The sequence below is a fragment of the Ursus americanus genome, chromosome X (assembly GCF_024610735.1).
Source record: "Ursus americanus isolate L20-20 chromosome X, mUrsAme1.1.p, whole genome shotgun sequence".
Lineage (NCBI taxonomy): Eukaryota > Metazoa > Chordata > Mammalia > Carnivora > Ursidae > Ursus > Ursus americanus.
In genome coordinates this window covers 43,178,014-43,194,896 of record NC_142164.1, presented here as the reverse complement: position 1 = coordinate 43,194,896, position 16,883 = coordinate 43,178,014, and the positions used below count along the sequence as shown (strand labels likewise).

Genomic DNA, 16,883 nt, shown 5'->3' with positions numbered 1-16,883 from the left:
TGTGTACTGATAATATTCCCCTACTGTCTCTTCAAAGCAAACAAAACTCCGGATGAGAGGGACATTCTTTGTTCCATTAACCTGGGCAGAGTTCCGCCAATAGCACGGGTCCCAGTCTAGTGTATCTAATTACAATGCCTTCTCACTTGGTAGCCCGAAGAGTGAAGGTGTTTTGCTTTTGGCAAAAGGCCAGGGCGTGGATTGCTGAGGGGATGCATTTCTGGTATGGGGAGCCTGCCTGTGCTTCACGGTTGCCATAGAAACCTGACGTCATTGAGGCAACCATAATGACTTTTCAGTGGAGACAAAACATACCTTGGCATGAAGATCAGGTCCCACCTTACGTGTTTGGGACTCAGCTGAGGGCGTGGGTCACCACAGTGGGGCAGAACTGCCCTGGGGTGTGGGGAAACAAAGCGATCCAGATCCAAGTCTCCTATTTCCCACTTGGGGGCTCAGTGTCCCAGCCATAATACTTGGGTGTTATAAGCTGTGTCATAGATAAAGCAATTGGGGTCCTGCCCTGTCCAAGTGACTTCGGGTCCTGCTCCAGGATTGTTCTGGAGCTGCTTTCCTCTAAAGGCATGGGTGTCCTCCTTAAGGCACTGGGTGTTATATGCAACTAATGAATCATTGAACACTACAACAGAAACTTATGATGTACTATATGTTGGCTAACTGAACATAATGAAAAAAAGTTAAAAAAATAAAGGTGTGGGCATGGTAGGTAAAAGAGGTAAGGACTCTGAGCCCCAGCTTCCCCCTCCGTCAAATGGGGATGACAAATCTTCACCCACAGGATCACTGAGAACAGTCAGTGACACACATGAGCAAGCCCATAGCCCTATGGTTACTGGAGGATCATGAATGCCTATATGAATTCAGGCCACTTCTTACTCCTTTAAAACTTTGTAGGGGATAGAGGAGGAAAGGAGAAGAAAAGGCCCTGGTAAGAAGCCCATTATAATAACATGTAGTTGTTATGATCAGGACCCAATTGTATTAGTGTTATTGTCCTTACCGAGTGCCTAGCCTGGTTCTGGGCACGTAGTTATACCAGTAAAGCATAGTAATTGCTGGATTGGTCTCTGTGCCACTCTTCTGATCAGTGGCCCACCTAATATCAGGTGCCTGAAGGAGGCAAGCTCTGAAGATCTGTGTCCTGAAGGCTGCTAAAGCTTCCACTTCAGATTCAAGGGTCGCAGTCTTCAGAAGACCCCATCACTTCAAATGGGAAATGACATCTGGCACAAGAGTATTCAAAGATCTGAATAAAATCATATTGTGGAATAGCTCTTGTGAGGTTCACAAACTAGCCTAAAAGTAGAGAAGCTATTTTGATCTCATCATGGGAGAAGAGATTTAACAGGTGGAATTTTAGTCCATCAGCAGCTACATTGCTGTGTAGTAGCCCTTGGCCCCTATTAGGGATTCCTTTTTGCTGAAAAGCAATTAATTGTTCAGTTGTAGAAGGAAATTGGTCTTGAATATGCATTTGCAATGTATAACCTAAATTGTTCTTGCTGTATAAATAATAACTGGCAAATCATATGTATCTCCTAGATGGGTGTTGAAATACACAGTTTTTAGATCTTCCTAGCAGTTTGACATGGTAATGTAGATTCTTCCCCGGTGCTCATGGTTTTCCCCCAATTTATAAAGAGATTCTTTAAAGAGTCAGAACATTTCCATGTGTTAGTTTAAGATTCGTGACTAGATTTTAATATTTTATTTAATTTTTTAAAGATTTTATTTGTTTATTAGAGAGAGAGAAGGGGGGGAGAAAGAGAGAGAGCGCAAGTGGGCAGAGGGGCAGAGGGAGAGAGAGAAACAGACTCACTGCTGAGCAGGGAGCCCGACGCCAGGATCATGACCTGAGCTGAAGGCAGACACTTAGCTGACTGAGCCACCCAGGCGCCCCAATGTTTTGTTTTGTTTTGTTTTGTTGGTTAAAGATTTATTTATTTATTTTAGAGAGAGAGAGAGAGCGCTCGTGGAGGGACAGAGGGAGAGAATCTTCAAGCAGACTCCTCGCTGAGCACAAAGCCCAACTCAGGGCTCAATCTTACGACCCATGAGATCATGACCTGAGCTGAAACCAAAAGTTGGACTCTCAACTGACTGAGCCACCCAGGCGTCCCTAGATTTTAGTATTTTAAAAAATATGTATTACACTAGAGTTTGACCTATTCCTCTCTCAATTAATCTAAGCAGTTACTTATAAATATCACAATTAATCCTAATACATACTATTTTATTTCTGTACTTCAGAAGGAAATAGACATCAACTTTCTCTAAATACTTGGATAAATTTCATTGCTAATGATTGTTTCTATTTTGGTTATATGTAGTATGGACCAATTTGATAAGACATAGTATGAATCTGTTATTACTATAAGAATATGGGTCCCTGGGTGGCTCAGTCATTTAAGCGTTTGCCTTTGGCTCAGGTCATGATCCTAGGGTCCTGGGATAAAGCCCTGCATCGGGCTCCCTCTCCCTCTGCCACTCGCCCCGCCCCACTCATGCTCTTTCTTGCTGTCAAATAAGTACATTAAATCTTTTAAAAAAATACTATAAGAATATAATCATGGGAATTTTTCATCTAATTGAATTGTATCCAAAAATTATGAATCTGTAAGTGTATGTCAAATATTTCCTTGAGGTTTGATTGACATACAATACACTGTACATATTTGAAGTATAATCTCTAATAAGTTTTTATATCTATATGCACTTGTGAATCCAATACTACAGTCAAGATAAGGAACATATCCATCATGTCAAAAAGCTTCTTTGTACCCCTTTGTAATGCCCCATCTACCTCTCTAGCCTCCCTCTCTACGTCACCCTACCCCATTTTTAGGCAACCACCAATCTTCTGTTCCTACAGTTTTTCCCAATAATTTTATGTGAATGGACTCATACAACGTGTATTCTTTTTTTGTCATTCCTTTCACCATCACACTATTCCCACATTTGTCCGTGTGTTGCATATATGAATATTTCCTTCTTTTTTATTGTTGGCCAACATTCCATTATGTGGGTATACCACAATTTGATCTATCCACTCACCTGGTAATGGATATTATTTTCTTTTCTAATTTGCAGCTCTTGTAAAAGAAACAGGTGCAATAAACATTTGTGTATAATCTTTGCTTGAACGTATGCTTTCTTTCTCCTGGGTAGATACATTTGGAGTGCAGCAGCTGGATCATATATGGCAGGTGTAGGATCAACGCTGAAATAAACTGACAAAATGTTTTTCAAAGTTTTGGCACAATTTTTCATTGCCACCAGCAATGTATGCAAGATCCATCCTCCACAACCCTGTCAGAACTTGGTATGCTCAGTTTGTTTTAGCCATTCACAGAGGGGTGTAGTGAGATTACATTTTCCTAATGACTAACAATGTTCAGCATCATTTCATGTCCTTATCTGATATTTTTATATTTCTTTTGATGAAGTATTTTTTCAAATATGTTTTCTTCCATTTATTTACTGGAGTGTCTCTTTGATTCTTATTGACCTTTGTGAGATTTTTAAATTCTGGATTCAAGTCCCTTATCAGATATGTGATCTGCAAATATTTTCTCTGAGTCAGTGGCTTGTGTTTTAAGTCTCTCAACAATATCATTGGAAGAACAAGGGCGCCTGGGTGTCTCAGTTGGTTAAGTGTCTGCCTTCAGCTCAGGTCATGATTCTGGAGTCCTGGGATCGAGCCTTGCCTCAGGCTCCCTGCTTAGTGGGGAGCCTGCTTCTCCCTCTGCCCCCTGCTCTTGCTCTCTATCTCAAATACATAAATACAATCTTTAAAAAAATACCTTTGGAAGAACAAAAGTTTTCATTTTGAGGAAGTCTAGTTTTTCAATTTGTTCATTTCTGGTTTTGATTTTTCCTCTGATGTTGTATCTAGGAAATATTCAGCTAGCCTATGGCAACAATCATTTTCTCCTGTATTTTCCTCTTGAGGTTTCATACCTTTAGCTTTTATAATTAGGCCTATGATTCATTTTGAGTTGACTTGTATATGGTATAATAAGTGGATCACAGTTGATGTTTGTGCATATGGATACCCACATGTCCCAGCACCATTTGTTGAAAATACTATCCTTTCTCCACTGAATTTCCTTTGTAACTTTATCAAAGATCAATTGTCCGTACATATGTAGGTCTGTTTTTGGACTTGTCATGTTACTTTGATATGCAGTTCTACCTTTATCCCAAACCACACTATCTTTAATACTGTGGATTTATAATGAGTCTTCAAATAAAGTAGTGCTTATCCTCCAACTTTATTCCTCTTTTTAAAAGTTGTTTTCATAGTCTTGGACCTATGCATTTCCACATGACTTTTAGGATAAGCTTGTCAATGTCTTATACAAAACTGTCTGCTAGTATTTATTGGGATTACATTGAATCTACAGATCGATCTGGGGAGAATAGATGCCTTAACAATACTGAGTCTTCTGACCCAAGATGATATATCCCTCTGTTTATTTAAGCTTCATTAATTTCTCTCAGCTATGTGTTGCAGTGTTCAGAGTGCAGGCCTTGCACATATGGACATACATGTGCTGCATAGTTTTCTCTATATAGTTCATACTTTTAATGTATTGTCAATGGCAGTATTTTGTATTGCAGTTTCCAGTTATTATATTTTCACTGAACTGTCAGTAGGAAAATGTTCCTGGGAAATCTTTTTGGTTGAAATGACCAATTATTTTAGGAAGGAAAAGATACCTGATGTTTAACACGTATATTAGTCAGGGTTCTCCAGAGGAACAGAACCAATAGGATGATTATCTATAGATTTATTTTAAGGAATTTACTCAGGAGATTGTGGAGAATCTGATGGGGGAAGCCAGCAGACTGGAGACTCAGAAAAGAGTTACAATAGAGTCTGAATGCAGTCTGCTAATGAACCACAAGGTGTTGATGTCGAAGATGAAGTCAAAGGGAGTTTACTGGCAAAACTTTCTCTGGCTCAGGGCTGATCAGGCCTTTGTTCTATTCAGTCCTCCACCTGATTGGATGAGGCTCACCTACCCTATGGAAGGCTATTTCCTTTACTCAAAGACTACCCATTTATTTTATTTTTTAATTCATATTCAATTAGCCAACATATTGTACATTAGTTTCAGTTGTTTTGTTCAATAATTCTTCAGTTGTGTACATCACCTGCCCTCCTTAATGCCCATCACCCAATTATTCCATTCCCCCCACCCACCTCAGCAACCCTTTGTTTCCTACAGTTCAGAATCACTCAGGGTTTCTCTCCCTCTCTGATTACTTGCCATTCAGTTTTCCCTCCCTTCCCCTATAATACCCCATGCTGTTTCTTATATTCCTCATATGAGTGAAACCATATGATACTTGTCTTTCTCTGATTGACTTATTGCACTCAACATAATACCCTCCAGTTCCATCCACGTCAATTCTAGGTATTCATCCTTTCTGATGGCTGACTAATATTCCATTGTATATATATATGTACCAACTCTTCTTTATCCATTCATCTGTTGATGGACATCTCGGCTTTTTCCACAGTTTGGCTATTGTGGACATTGTTGCTATAAATATTGGGGTGCAGGTGCCCATTAGGATCACTACATGTGTCTTTGGGGTAAATACCTAGTAGTGCAATTTCTGGGTCATAGGGTAGCTCTATTTTTAACTTTTTGAGGAAACTCCATACTGTTTTCCAGACTGGCTATACCAACTTGCTTTCCCACCAACAGTGTAAGAGGGTTCCCCTTTCTCCACATCCTCACCCATATTTGTTGTTTCCTGTCTTCTTAATTTTAGCCATTGTGACTGGTGTGAGGTAGTATCTCATTGTGGTTTTGATTTGTATTTTCCTGATGCCAGGTGATGTGGAGCATTTTTTCATGTGTCTGTTGGCCATTTGTATGTCTTCTTCTTCTTTTTTTTTTCTTTTTTAAGATTTTATTTATTCAGGGGCACCTGGGTGGCTCAGTTGGTTAAGCGTTTGCCTGTGGCTCAGGTCATGATCCCAGGGTCCTGGGATTGAGCCCTGTATTGTGCTCCCTGCTCAGTGGGGAGCCTGCTTCTCCTCGCTCTCCCGCTAGCTCTCTCTGTGTCCAATAACTAAATAAGTAAAATCTTTTTTAAGGAAATATAAAAAGCAATTAGCCCTCCATGGGGTAGGTGAGCCTCATCCAATCAGGTGGAAGATTGAATGGAACAAGAAGAAAGCTCTCAAAATGTTTTATAATAAAGCAGGATGGTTGCTATTTGTGTTTTTCCAGCTTTCTTTGGCCAGCATGGTTACCATGGTGACTGAGTGACTGCTGTGGAACTTGATAGAGTCTGAAATCTTTTCAAAAAATATTTTATTTATTTATTTGACAGAGAGAGCGAGTGAGAGAGCTAGCACAAGCAGGGGGAGCTGGGGAGGGAGAAGCAGGCTCCCCACTGAGCAGGGAGCCCAATGCGGGGCTCAATGGGGTGCTCCATGCAGGGCTTGAGCTGTGCAGCTTTTTATTTTGATGAAGTCCCAATAGTTCATTTTCGCTTTTGTTTCCCTTGAAAGTCTACTCGATTAAATGTACATCCGATTCAAAAGAACTCTCACAGAAATATCCACAATAATATTTGATCAAATACCCGGACACTGTGGTCCTGCCAAATAGACGGATACAATTTACAATCACAACATCCATTCGCCTAGATGTCCTTATTAGTTTTATATATGATTGGCAATGTACTGAACCTGGAGAGTAAAATGTCGCCCAGAAAAATCTACAGGTTGTCTTCAGAAAATCATTCACTAAAATGAAATACTCTAATAGCTTTCAACTTTATTTGTGGTTCAAATTAAATTGTGGCCTTTTCTCTTTACCCCCAAACAAATCCATCTCGATGAATTCCTGGGTTTGTGGACAGCAAGAAAAAGAGGGGGAGAGCATGACTAACTGTGCATGTGTGTGTATGTGTAAGCATGTGTGTGTGTTGGTGAACCTGAGAGCAATATTTATTGTGAGGAATATGTGAGGTGAATTACTGTGAGTTACGTTGGTCCTCAGTTTCTGGCACATGTGAGGAGACAAGTCAGGATGGTTGCTGCTTGTGTTTTCCTAGGTTTCCTTGGCCAGCATGGTTACCCTGGTGACTCAGTGACCCCTGTGGAACTTGGTACAGTCTGAAAATGCATTTATAATTTTTGCCTGAATCACTTATTTTTTCTGAGAGCTGTTAAGTGTTGCTTTTATAATGCTATCATTCTTTCTAGATTAATAATTTAGCATTCAAATGTCAGGTAGAGCTTTTCCATTCTCCTTTGTCATTTACTTATTTATTCATGTATTTATTTTCTTAGTATGACCCGTGGATTTCTATTTTGCTCAAAGATTTACCCTCTGGCATTGTAATTATATATTTGGATGCTCACATTGTCACAGAATTGGGCAGTGTTAGCCCCTTAAAATTGGCTGCTGTGTCCATTTGTGGCCTCCCTTAAGTTCCCTGATCATGTACTTTGTTCTGTGAGCCTGAGTATTTCCCAATCTGTGGAAAGAGGATAGTGTTGCCAACCTCGGAGCAATGCTTTGAGCGTTTAAAGACTAAAAATTTAAAAATAACAACCTATACTATGTGGCAAGAAGAAAGCTCTCAAAATGTCAGTTGCCCAGTCCAGCTGTGTCTCCCTCATGTTGTCGACCTGCTGCCTCTGACATGACCATGATGGCATGACTACCAGAGAGAATACTTGGACATGGAGCACACAGCAGGGATGAAGCCACATTTCCTTGATGTGAGAGCTTTGGTGTCACTGCTGTGTGTGGGAGGGGGCTATGGGACGGAGCTGGGGAAGAGCACAACATCGCTTTGCAGCTTCCAGTGACCTGAGTGGGGACAGGCAAGCACATGCTCACCCTCCCCCCCACCCCGCGTTTCATGTGCTTTCCCTTCCTCTCACTTTCCCCTCTGGCGGGTGTGCAGCAAGAATCATTCCTGTCCGACCTGGGATCCCATTTATGTTTGAAACTAGAGGAAATATGGAACATGAGGAAGTGAGTTACCTGGAAATAGCTATTTTTGACGGCTAAATTTGTGTGTGTGTGTGTGTGTGTGTGACTGTAGTAGTGAAAATCAGAGAAAGAGGGGAAACTGAAGCTAGTGATAATATGCAGTTCTTAGCAAAATTTCAGTCTGTGTAAAAAGCATTGTCGATTATACCAAATTATGTGTACTTAGCCTGACTACTGACCACGCAGTAAGCTCTCGTTTTCTTGGAATCCAAACACCCTGAATTTTACCTTTAACTTTGTGTCACTGTTTCTATAGCTTTCTTTACACAAATAATGCATCTTTACTGTGGAAAATGTAGGAATTATGGATAAGCAAAGTGAGGCTCCCTGTTTGGTTCATTTGGATCCTATAGAATGACATACAGAGCAAACGTGTCAAGACCTTATTCAAATAAACTCTTTTCAGAGTGAATACCCAGAGCCAGCACAGACTTAGCAAACCTTCTATATTCCTTAATACTACCCAGCAAAAATCAGTGACCCTGAACATGCCAGATTTTCAAATGCCTTTGGGATCATCAAAGGCAGGTTAAATAATGCCGGGTCTTCCTCTGGAGTTCAGAATATATCAAAACCCTTGACAAATCAGTGGTGCTCAACTGTATATGGATACTCAATAGAAGAGATGACTTTATTTCCCAGTTATTCTGGATAAGAGACAGCTTACATATATAAGAAATGAGAGGGCACAATTGCTGGCAGATACAAGTTAAGGGTTGCTCAGGAATAATTTCATCTGGATCAACCTTCCCAAGGAAGAGGCAGGCTGCCATTTCTATACCGAGCGGTGAATGGAATTTGCCTGTTGAATGCTGTAATCAAGAGCAAACAATACTTCACTTTACAGATTAAACCATCCTGTTTTCTCTTTGAAACTTGAATTGACTGTGTGTTTCTTGTGTTTCTATGTCCCTTCTGGCTCTACTATCTCCTATACATACTCATGGTTATAGTTTAAGCTCAGTATAGACCAGCATCAATCTCCAATTCAGGATTAGATATCCCAGAAAATGTGTTTGTTGTTGTTGTTGTTGTTGTTGTTGTTTTCTAATTCTAGGCAAGTGATGGATACAGAGGGATTGTTCCAGTTTAGTGAAAATTCAGAAAGCTGGCTGATCCCATGAAGTCAAGCTCCCAGCCTCCATCCTCCCTCCCCTGTGTGGAGCTCCCTGGTCTGAGACTCAGAGCTGCCATCCTGGATCTCACCACCAGGTGACATCACATTTGTCTCCATTTTTGTTGTTCTTTTTTCATGAAAAGGAGTGCATTACAAAGAGTAAAAAATATCACAAAATACCTATGATACCAATTGTGCTTGGAAAATTCATACGTATATGAAAGCAGATCCATTTGCTTTTGACCCCAAGCTACATCGTGTGTATTGATTTATTCTTGCCTCATCACTGTCAGCTGATACACAGTGTGGACTGTGCAAAAGTTCCTTACCAGGGAATAGGGCATTCTCCCTCCATTCCCCCAAAATTGTATAGGCTGCCCGACCTTCTCCCGCCCCCTGTCATCCCTGGTTCATGACAAAGGACACAGCTTCCCAAATCCCGCTCAGCTTCCTTGTCCTCTCTCAGTCACCTACCCCTTGTTCTACCCTGACGCACCCTTGAAATACCCGCCACCATCTTCCAAGGGGCACCACTGCTACCAGGTATTTCATCTGCAGGCACCAAAGTGTATGTTTTCATGATATTCTTTTACACCTACCAGTTTTTTTTCAGATAGAATTAGAGTCGTTTTTCATAAGTTGAATGTCCAGGATTTTGGAAGATTATTATTTTTTTTACTCAGCAGAAGCTTCCCAGAAGTTTGGTATTAGAGGTACTTTGTTGCCCCCTTGTGACAAAAACTCTGAACTGCAGCTTGAACGTGTCTTGGAGGGAAAGTGGGAGGGAGGTGCTCTGACCCAAACTCAAAAGACACTGAACTGTCTGGAAGTCAAGATGAAGACGATAGAATTCTTTGGGTACAGCGTATTGATGGCTTTCTGTGGACATTTTATACAAATGGAATCATACAATATGTTGTCTTTTGCATACTGATCTTCCTTCCCTTGGCTTAATATTTTCAAGCTTCAAATATCGTATAGTGTATTAGTATTTCATTCCTTTCTTTGGCCAAATACACCACATTTTATTTACCCATTCATTGATAGGCGGACATTTGAGTTGTTTTCACTTTTGGCTATTATGAATAATGATGCTATGTACATTCCTTTACTAGTTTTTATGTAGACATATGTTTTCATTTGTCCTGGGTGTGTGCCTAGGAGTGAAATTGTTGAGTCACTTAGTAACTCTCCGTTGAGCTGTTTGAGGAACTGTCAGACTGTTTTCATGACCTTGACAGTGTTGAGGAGTGCAGGCACAGTCTGTCGTTTTTCTTCTGATTGGACTCTTGTTATGAGTTTTGAGAAAGAATACCGTAGAGTTGAAGTGCCCTTCTTGTCACTTCCTATTTAGGAGGAGGTGATATCCACTTGACATCAATTCGTCACTGGAGATGCTGACCTTCATCGCAGGGTTTAGGGTGGGGTTTGGCTAGTTTCTCCAGTGTACAGTAACTATTTTCCATTCACCTTTTCTATTCTCTGAAGTGAGTCACTAAGTCTGTCCTGCCCTCAGGGGTGGGAGTGAGATATGGTTCTCCTCATGGAGGCAGGGTATCCACATATATTATTTTGAGTTACTTAAAGATAGTTTATCTCATGGAATCCATTTTTTGTTAATTCAGACGTTTATATATATGTCCGTATGGATTCATGTATATGTATTTTCTCAGGTTTTTTTTTTTCAAATGGCTACATCCCAAAAGAAGGTCTAGCATCATGATTTCTCTGGTGTAGAAAATGGATTTTGACTGAACACTCAGGAAACTGCAAAAGAGTTCCTTAACTTCGCCATTATATATCACCACCTGTTATCTAGATATGGTATGTTAGACAATGTTTTTAGGTAATATATTTACCCGTGGCAGAGTTTGGAATGACATTACACTTTCATATGCTTTTATTCCATGATTGATTTCCTTGAAAAAGAAATAAAAACATATGACAGAGGTATTGAAATGATGATAGCAAATTATTGCTAACATGCAGAAAACATATTTGCAAAATCCATTCAATGCAGCAAAATGATAAGATATGTCAGAGAAAATGTGTGCTTCGTTTGAAAGCCCCTTGTGAAAAGCACAGCACTTCAGTTACCTGAGTCCGATTCTATGGAAGGTTATTTTACAACTCTAGCTTTTAATGTAGCTGATCCTATTGTACTATAATCCTTGTCTTACCCAAGCAATTTAATTCTGATCTGGGGATAGGAGATCCTTTCCTTTGGGGGAAATAGTTGTTTGCATCCATTGAACAGTCATTTCAACATTACAGCTATGGACGTGTGATAAGGAAGTGGCTGTTGAGTTGGTAAGTACAGTTTCCATGGAAGCATGAGGGAACATGGCCTCGTTATATAATGAATGAAGACTGAGTTGGAGAGGAGATGCAGGGAGATGTGAATTGAGTATGGAGAATTTTTCTTAGAATTTTGGTGCAAAGGTGAAAATATATGTAAAGAGGAGAGTCACAAGAGTAGTGGCGAGGGGCCCAGGGCATTAAAGCATGTTTGTAAATTACCAATTATAAGAGACTTGAGCAGGCTGAAATCTTAAAGGGAAGGAGCCATCTCTTCTTTGATTGAACATCTGAATTTGCCACTCCACCCTGTCCGCACTTTACTTACTTGTTTCCACTCTGGAGTGGTCTGATCCTTAACTAAAAGGAATGGTATAGAGTTTGATATTAATGCCTGTTAAGTAGATGAATGGATGAATGGATGCAGGAGATGTCTAATATGTCCTGCAAAATCACCGATTTTTGCATCTTAGGGCAGAGCTCTTCAGGCAGCTAATGAACCTGTGGTGTTGGGTGGCTGAGAGGATGCAGCTTCTCAGGATGCAGCAACTGATGGCTGCAAGATGGGAGGCATTTCAAGTGTGGAGGACCAGCCTGAGCACTGCAGTTGCTGTAGAAACCTGACATCATTGTGGGATAAAAGCGATTTCTCAATAGAGACAGATATGTCCCGGGAAGAGCATGTCTGCCTGCCTTCGGGTAGTTGGGACTCACCTGGGAGAGTGGGTGTCTGTGATGGCGGCTGAAATGCCTTGAGGTGTGGGGAGACAACAGGATTCAGATCCAAATCACCTCTTTCTGACTTTGGGACGTGGTGTCCTGGCTGTTACTTATTGGGGTCCCATCTGACCCCAGCGAGTGTGGGTCCTGCTCCAAGTGTGTCCTGGAGCTACTCTTCTTGCAAAGCAGTGGTATGGGAGGTAAGACGGGTAATGACTCTGAGCCCCTGATTCCCCCTTTGTACAATGGGGATGAGAATGCTTCACCCACAGGGCCACTGAGAACAGTCAGGGGTGCACAGGAGCAAGCCCGTGGCCCTGTGGCTACTGTGGGCTCAGGAATGCTTGTATGAATTCAGGACACTTCTTAGTCCTTTTTGACTTTATTATTAGGGGTAGACAAGGACAGGAGAGAAAAAGGGCCCTGGTGAAAAATCCATTAAAATGTGGTTGTTATGACCATGACCCATTGTATCAGTGTCATTGTCACTAAGCTAGTGTCTAGCATGGTGCTGGGTGCATCGTTACTCCAGGAAAACAGCATGAGTGCTGGATCTGTCTCTCCCTGTGCAGCTCTTCATGCTGGTGGTCAAGCTCACGTCGGGACCTGAAGGAGGTAGTTTCTGAGGATCTGTGTCCTGATGGTTTCTGAAGCTACTATTTCAGATTCAAGGACAGCGGTCATCAAGAAACCCCAGCACTTTACATCCCTTGTGGCATCTGTGGGATCTGGCATGCGTGACTTTATAGCTGAAACAGAGCATGTTGTATGTGAGCTCCTCTGACACTAGATGAGTTTTGATCTCCTATAGTATTACATGAAAGGAATTACACAGGTTGCATTTGATTTTCACGTGGCTTGTTACATTCAGCCATTGATTGATTGTTCTGAATTATCTTTTATTTTACATGCATATGTGGAACATTATTTATGAATACTTGGGAAATACTTTCTTGAATATTTGGTATATAATATCCACTAGAAGAAAGCTTGTATCTGGGAATCACGTAGATTTTCAGTTCTTTTTTAAATCATGAATTATCTATTTGATATGAACTGAAGTAGAAAAACACAGAATTATCTTCAGATTCAGGATTATAGTAAATATATGATAAGTGAATATAACAAGTTGGAGTTATTAAACTCTCCCAGGAAGTGACAATTGAAATAGTATTTTTTTCCTTTTGTAAAGCAAAATTTTGCACTTTGATGATATGAACCAAAACATAGAAATGAGTTGTGTTTGTTTCCCACATACGTATTTAAAGTAAGAATAGGAAAGTTTCCAGGAAAATAGCAATCACGTGAATATTTTTATTTTGGAAGTCTATGCTATAAGCATTTCATGGAACACATATCTTTAGGTATAATTTATTGCATGTATATGGGCTTATAAATATGCAAATTTTACCCGACATTATGAAGAATGTAGAAATTGGTTCTTTCATACCAGGGTAATGTTAATGGCCTATAGCAGAGAATTTTATTAGTTATGGTAGACTAGATTTTTTAGGATTTTTTCTAAGAGTTTGTTTTTGTGTACATTTGTTTTGTTTTTTAGATTCCATATATTAGTGAAATCTGTGATATTTTTCTTTCTCTGTCGGATTTACTTCACTTAGCATGATACCTTCTAGGTCCATCCATCTTGTTGCAAATGGCAAGATTTCATTCTTTTTTCTGGCTGAGAAATATTCATATATATATATATATATACCACATCATTATCCATCCATCTATCAATGAACAGTTAGGATGTTTCCATACCTTGACTATCATAAATAATGCTGTAATAAAATAGTGGTGCATATATCTTTTTGAATTAGTGTTTTCATAGTATTTGGGTAAATACCCAGTAGAGGAGTTACTGGATCATAACTATTTCCATTTTAAATTTTTTGAGGATCCTTCATACTTTTTTGCATACTGGTTGCGTCAATTTACATTCCCACCAACAGTGCACGAGGGTTCCTTTTTCTCTACATCCTCACCAACACTCATTATTTCTTGTGTGTGTGTGTGTTTTAAATTTGAACCATTCTGACAGGCGTAAGGTGTTATCTCATTTTAGATTTGATTTCCATTTCTCTGGAGATTGGTGACGTTGAGCAGCTTTTCATGTGTCGGTTCCAATCCATATGTCTTCTTTGGAAAAATGTCTATCAGGTCTGCTGCCCATTTTTTCATTGAATTGTTTGCTTTTTGGTGTTGAGTTGTCCAATAATACATTAAATACACCACAACTAAGTGGGATTTATTCCGGGAATGCAAAGGGTGGTTCAGTTTGCAAATCAATCAACCTAATATATCACATTAACAAGAAAAAAGATTAAAAACATACGATCACCTCAACAGATGCAGAAAGTGCATTTGACAAAGCATATTTCCATTCGTGATACAAATTCTCAACAAAGTAGGTTTAGAGGAGACATGCCTCGATGTATTAGAAGCCGCACAGGAAAAACCTACTTCTATTATCATATACAGGATTGAAAAACAGAGCTTTCCTTCTAAGACCAGGAACTAGATAGGATGTCCTCTCTCACCACTTTCGTTCAACATAATAATAGAGGTCCTAGCCACAGCAAACAGATAAGAAAAAGAAAAGCCACCCGAACTGGTAAAGAAGTAAAACTTTCACTATTTGCAGATGACGTGATACTATATATAAAAACCCCTACAGACTCCACCAAAAAATTACTGGAACTGATAAATGAATTCAGTAAAGTTTCAGAATACAAAATAAGTATATAGCTATCTGTTATGTTTCTATACCATTACTTTTTAATATATTTATGTATAAATATGTAATATATTTATAAACTAAAGGAGGGTTTAAGGATGAATGGAACAGAATATATATACTGGGTGGGAAGTAGTATTTATTGGTTTCAGCTATAACCATATCTATGTTTGCACCAGGCCAAGATGTAAAAGACATTTTTGTAAATTCTGGTCTAAAAAAAGCCTGAAAAGGGGCGCCTGGGTGGCACAGCGGTTAAGCGTCTGCCTTCGGCTCAGGGCGTGATCCCGGCGTTCCGGGATCAAGCCCCACATCAGGCTCCTCTGCTATGAGCCTGCTTCTTTCTCTCCCACTCCCCCTGCTTGTGTTCCCTCTCTCGCTGGCTGTCTCTGTCTCTGTCAAATAAATAAATAAAATCTTAAAAAAAAAATCTTAGATTAAAAAAAAAAACCTGAAAAAAATAATCTGAAATTCAGCTAGTACAAGTCTCTGCTACCATTATTATTAACATTATATAGGTATAAAACAAACTATTTTTAAAATTATTCATTGTGTGGGATAAAGATATATCTATTTATTACTCCATATACATACAAGAAATTATATCTAAAGTTCTGCTACATAAAATACCTATAATATAAATTTCTGAAATTCAAAATATTCTTGTGATCATTACTTTCCTACCAGCCTTCAGATAAATATATATGTAAGAAAGAAAGACATTTCTTTTTTTTTATTATAATATTTTTTATTATATTATGTTAGTCAAGAAAGAGAGACATTTCTGTGCTTTGGTTTTCATCGTCATCAAAGGACAAAATTTTGTTTAACAAAAAAAAATACTACTATTTTTATTGTTCCCTTTTGGGATAGTTTTTTGACTCCCAACTTAATATATTTGTTTATTAAATATTTACTATACTCCTAATCTGAAGATAATTCTGTATATTTCTGTACTTTAGTGTATATGAAATGGAGAATGTGATTCACAAGGAATCAGTAATCTACATGATTTCCAAACATAAGTCTTCATCAAGCAGATATTAAGTATTAAATACACAAGAAAGTGTTTCCCAAGTGTTCATAAATAATGTTTCATATATTCATGTCAAATAAAAGAATTTATTTTTTTCAGTATCAACCTCTATTTATTTATTTATTTATTTATTTATTTTTTAATAATATTTATTTTGTTATATTAGTCACCATACAGTACATCCCCAGTTCTTGATGCAATGTTCCATGATTCATTACTTGCATATAAATAAAAGACAATTTAGATCAGCCAATCACTGGCTGAGTATAAGAAGCCAGATAAAAATAAAATGCAACCTGTGTGATTCCACTGATGTAAAAATATAGGAAATCAAAACTCATCAGTTGACAAAGATCAGTGACTGCTTGGAGACAGGGCATGGTGATGGAATGGGCAGCTGGAGACCTAAAATATGATGTGCTGGGAATATAATCATAATGGTAATTAATGATCAAGTAATAGACATGTTTAACACTTGGAAATTTCAGGCTCTTACACAATTTTCATTATAGCATGGATAAAATCATGGTTACCAGGAAAGAATCCATGTTATGATTTCAAATTGCTAGAGACCTGTCTAACTATAATTTCACATCCTCCTGAGAGAACTTGAGATTCATTAATTATTATTTGTATAGTCAGAAAAATATATATATATTTATTTCCAGTGCATGTTAAAGATCAAGTCCTTGTTAGGCTGAATCATTCCTTGCTTTCAGACAAGACAGGACTTCTCTAAGATGGCCTCAAGGGATGGTACAAAACACGTAACTGCTGAAGCAATGACATTCCAAGTGCTAAACCTCTTCTCCCATGATAAGATCAAAGCAACTTCCCTACTCTTAGGCTAGTTTCTGTACCTTGTAGGAGCTATTCCACAGCAAGAAGCTTTTGTTCAGATCTACAAAGTCTCTT

At 39.0% G+C, this 16,883-nt stretch overlaps 1 long non-coding RNA gene across 1 annotated transcript in view; it reads left to right on the top strand.

Annotated features, from left to right (window-relative positions):
• Window positions 1-7,945: 7,945 nt before the first annotated feature.
• Window positions 7,946-16,883, top strand: part of LOC148106899 (uncharacterized) — a 50,007-nt gene continuing 41,069 nt past the window's right edge. Inside the window, exon 1 of the long non-coding RNA XR_015723263.1 lies at window positions 7,946-9,266. This is a non-coding gene — a long non-coding RNA (uncharacterized LOC148106899). The remainder of the gene's footprint in view (window positions 9,267-16,883) is intronic.